Source organism: Lepidochelys kempii, chromosome 3 (assembly GCF_965140265.1).
Source record: "Lepidochelys kempii isolate rLepKem1 chromosome 3, rLepKem1.hap2, whole genome shotgun sequence".
Taxonomy (NCBI): domain Eukaryota; kingdom Metazoa; phylum Chordata; order Testudines; family Cheloniidae; genus Lepidochelys; species Lepidochelys kempii.
Window position 1 is genome coordinate 109,217,900 of NC_133258.1, and position 4,373 is coordinate 109,222,272.

A 4,373-nucleotide genomic window follows, 5' to 3' on the forward strand; every position below is an offset into this window, starting at 1 on the left:
ATGGGAATTGTGTCAGGTAACATTAATAATAGACAGCTCTACCAGTCCCACCTATAAACCTAGGCCAAATGGGGTTTGCACAGCAATTCTGTGTGGGTGGATGGATGGGAGAGAATTCTTCCTTCTCCCCCACCATGTCCCTGGAAGTGAGTAGAGTTGCTCTGCTTCTAGCTGAAGTAGCAACCCTGGCACTTGCTTCTCCCTTCTGAGGGGTTTTAAGTTAATCATTAGGTTTATGTAGTTGTGGAACAATTGGCCATACCACCACTCCTCCTCCTTAAGCCTGCCTGCAAGCCTCTTTGCTTTTTGTTGGCCAGAGAGCTCTCCTCTGAAACATGCAGAGCCTCTGCAGGTTTCTCCCTTGCTGTGTTCTGCTGCCTTTAGGTGCCCTCTACGTCTGTGGAGAGCAGGATTCTGTCACCAATGGAAGATCTATGATCTAAATCAGGGGTGGTCAAACTTTTTGGCCTGAGGGCCACATCTGGGAATAGAAATTGTATGGAGTGCTCACAAGATTGGGGTTGGGGTGCAGGAAGGTAAGGGCTCTGGTAGGGGGTGCGGGCTTGGGGATGGGGCCAGAAATGAGGAGTTGAGGGGGCTCTGGGCTGGGGAGGGGGAGTGAGATGCGGGGCGGGGGGGAATGAGGGCTCCAGCTGGGGGTGCGGGCTCTGGGGTGGTGCTGGGGCTGAGGAATTTCGAGTGTAGGAGGGTGCTCTGGGCTGGGACTGGGGGTTCAGACAGCAGGAGGAGGATCAGGGCTGGGGCAATGGGTTGGGGTGTGGGAAGGGGTGCAGGCTCCGGCTGGGGGTATGGGCTCTGGGTAGGGCTCGGGATGAGGGGTTTGGGGTACAGGAGGGTGCTCTGGGCTGGGATCGAGGGGTTCAGAGGGAAGGAGGGGGATCAGGGCTGGGGCATGGAGAGAGACTCAGGTGTGCAGACTCCAGGTGGCGCTTACCTCAAATGGCTCCCAGAAGCAGCAGCATGTCCCTTCTCCTAGGTGGAGGCGCAACCAGGCAGCTCTGCATGCTACTCTGTCTGCAGGCACCGCCCCTGCAGCTCCCACTGGAACGCCAGAAGGGGCTATTGGAGCATGTAGGAGCCAGAGCAGGGCATGCTGCTGCTTCTGGGAGGCACATGAAGCGGCCCTTGACCCCGCTCTCCAGCTGGAGCGGGGCCATGTCGTAGCTTCCTGGAGCAGCCCCCAACTCTGCTCCCCGGCTTGAGTGCCGGAGTGGGGCCATGTGGCTGCTTCCAAGAGCCGTATGGCACAGCCCCAACCCTGCTCCCCAGCCGCAGCGCCGGAGCAGGCAAGCCCCAGAATCCGCTCCCCAGCAGGAGTTTGAGGGCCGGTTTAAAACTGTCTGCGGGCCGTAGTTTGCCCACCCCAATCTAAATTAATCTCCAGTTCTGGATTTATGTTTCACAAAACATAAGCACATGTATTACATACAAAAACTGAGTGAGTTCATTCACTGAAGGGAAATGGGTGTTTTTTTGTTTTTAATTGTGGCCTTTTGTTCCCTTAGGGGGTAAAAGATATAATGCTCAATATCTTTTTATCACCTTTTATCATCACTTGATGATTACCTGTTCTGTTCATTCCCTCTGAGGCACGTGGCATTGGCCACTGTCAGAAGACTGGACACTGGGCTCGATGGACTTTTAGTCTGACCCAGCATGGCCATTCTTATGTTCTTTAACTGACCACTAACTGTAAAACACTTAAATCCTCTCGTGCCGCTGAAGAGAGTGCTGTTTTTGTGACAGGAAAAGCAACAGCAAATAAGGAAAAAGCAAGTTTGCATCAAAGACTATCTAAGGGCAACAATCTCCAATGTGAATGAATTTTCACATAACATTCAAGAGTGTATTGCTGAAATAATACAGGTGGCTTAAAACTTTCCTATAATGCACAACAGCCATGAAGAAAGTACAGATGCTATTTCATTTACAGCGTGGGACCGACAAAGACTAAACCTAAGTTCTGTATTTTGAAACTTCCAGATTTAGATGATAAGATCCAAAAGTCAGATATAATGGCGTGAAAGATGCACATCAGTGAGTGTAGCTCAGCAAGTTTGAAGTAACTTAGATGCTTCATCTTCACTAGAGAAATGTTACAGTCCATCTAGTTTTAACAGTTTCTAGCTGAACGAGTTTTTAAAAGTGGTTAGAATTTGGAGGAAGTTTTCTTCAGTACAGACCCAATTTAAGGCAGAGTATGTTAGTACAACTCCTGGGTAAATTACACTAATAGACTCACAACTGAATTTGGCATGGGCTTTGTACTTCACACAGAGCAGTGAAGAAGGACTCGTCAAACTGGTTATACAAATTTATTTAGGGTGTCTGGTCCACACCGCAAAAAAGCTGTACTTGTTACAGCATGATGCTTTGTCTACCCCTAGGCCTCTGTCACAGCAAAATACGGTTAATGCAACACAGTTACTATACTTACCACACTCACAAATAAAGTTTTAACCTCTTGTATTCAAACGCAAGCCATGTGTACAGCCAACCATGCCAGCAACTGATTACAACTTATAACATGAACAGGGCCCAAAAAACTGTAGTCTGACTTTCTGCCACTTTTGTTGCTACTGGCAATTGTTGACATTCACTGGGGCTGCGTCTGTTCCATCCACAATTCTCCGTCTATCACTTACCTCCCTTCTCCTGTATCATTCTGTGCAGTGCCTCCTACTCCCAATCAGGAGTATAGCCATGGGTGGGCGTCCATGGGCCGCAGCCCACCCACTTAGCATCCAGACCCAGACCCAGCTCTGCTTCGGCTCCAGCTTGCTCCACTCTGCCCATCTGGCACTGCAGCCATGGAGCAGGGTTGGGGTGCGGGGGCTTGTTCCATTCCTTCCGCCCGGCGCTCCAGCCGGGGAGCGGGGTCAGGGACTTGCCCAGCTCCATCCGCACAGTGCTCCAGCCAAAAAGAGGGCAGGGCATGGAGCATTGCCCCCTTCTGTCCACCCAGCGCTCCTGCAGGCAGTGGGGGGCTTGCCCCGCTCTGCCCGCCCAGCACTCCAGCTGGGGAGTGCGCTCAGGGTTTGCCCCACTCTGCCTGCCTGGTGCTCCAGCCAGGGAGCGGGGTCGGGACGTGGGGGTTTGCTCTGCCTGCCCGGCACTCCAGCTAGGGAGCGTGGTCGGGGTGCGGGGGCTTGCCCTGCTCCACCCACTCAGTGCTCTAGCTGGAGAGCAGGCAGAGTGGGGCAAGCGCCCGCACCCTGACCATGCTCCCTGGCTGGAGGGCCGGGCAGGGAGGCAGAGCGGACAGGGTGCCCATTTTTCCAGGGGCCCACAATTGGCTGGAGGCCCTGGGCACACCACTTTGGCCCAGTGGCTAATGTGCCACTGGGAGGAGCAAGCTTCAGGCGACCCAGTGGCAGCAGAGCAATCCTCAAAAAAGGTAGGCCTGCCGCTTGGGGAGCCAGGCCCGGTGTGGGACTGGGAGGGGAGCCATTGCTGCTGGAGAGCAGCTTCTCCTCATGGAGCTGGGTCTGCTCCTGGTCCTGTCCATCACCCCCCATAAGGCTGGTTGGAGGGAGTAGGCAGGCCTGATCCCTCCTCCCCCCATCATTGCCCACCCACCCAAATGTCCTATCCTAGCTACGCAACTGCTCCCGATATCTCATGCTCTGATCCATTGCACCCCCTCCATCACACCCCCACCCCCTCACTCAGGTCCCCAGGAACTCCTATTCCTCTACCCTGCCCTTAACTTTACTCTTCACCCTGTCACTCCTACATCCCTCCCCCCACTCACCCTGCTGTTTCTCTGTTCTGATGCTCCATTCTCAATCATCTCCTCCCCTTTCATTCCCCTACTCTACACTCTCTGCTCCACACCCCTTTATTTAGCTCCCCAACCTGCTCTAACTGCACTCACAATGAGGAGTCCTTGTGGCACCGTAGAGACTAACACATTTATTTGGGCATAAGCATTCGTGGGCTAAAACCCACTTCGTCAGATGTATGGAGTGGATAATACAGTAGGCAGGTATAAATACACAGCACATGAAAAGATGGGAGTTGCCTTACCAAGTTGGGGGGGGGGGGGCTGTCAGTGCTAAGGAGCCAATTCAATTAAGGTGGAAGTGGCCTATTCTCAACAGCTGACAAGAAAGGGTGAATACTACCCGAAAATCACGTTTGCAGTGCTAATGGGGCCAATGCAATGAAGGTGGCCCATTTCGAACAGCTGACAAGAAGGTGAGAGTATCAGCAGCACAGAGCAGGGTTAAAAGAGCCACTTAAGGGAGGTTGTGCTGGCCCCCTGCACGTGTTCACCAGGCGCTCATCTGGGCACAGCTGGCAAAAGGCCCCTTCTGAACCAGAGCACCGGGAAGGGGGTAGCAAGGAGC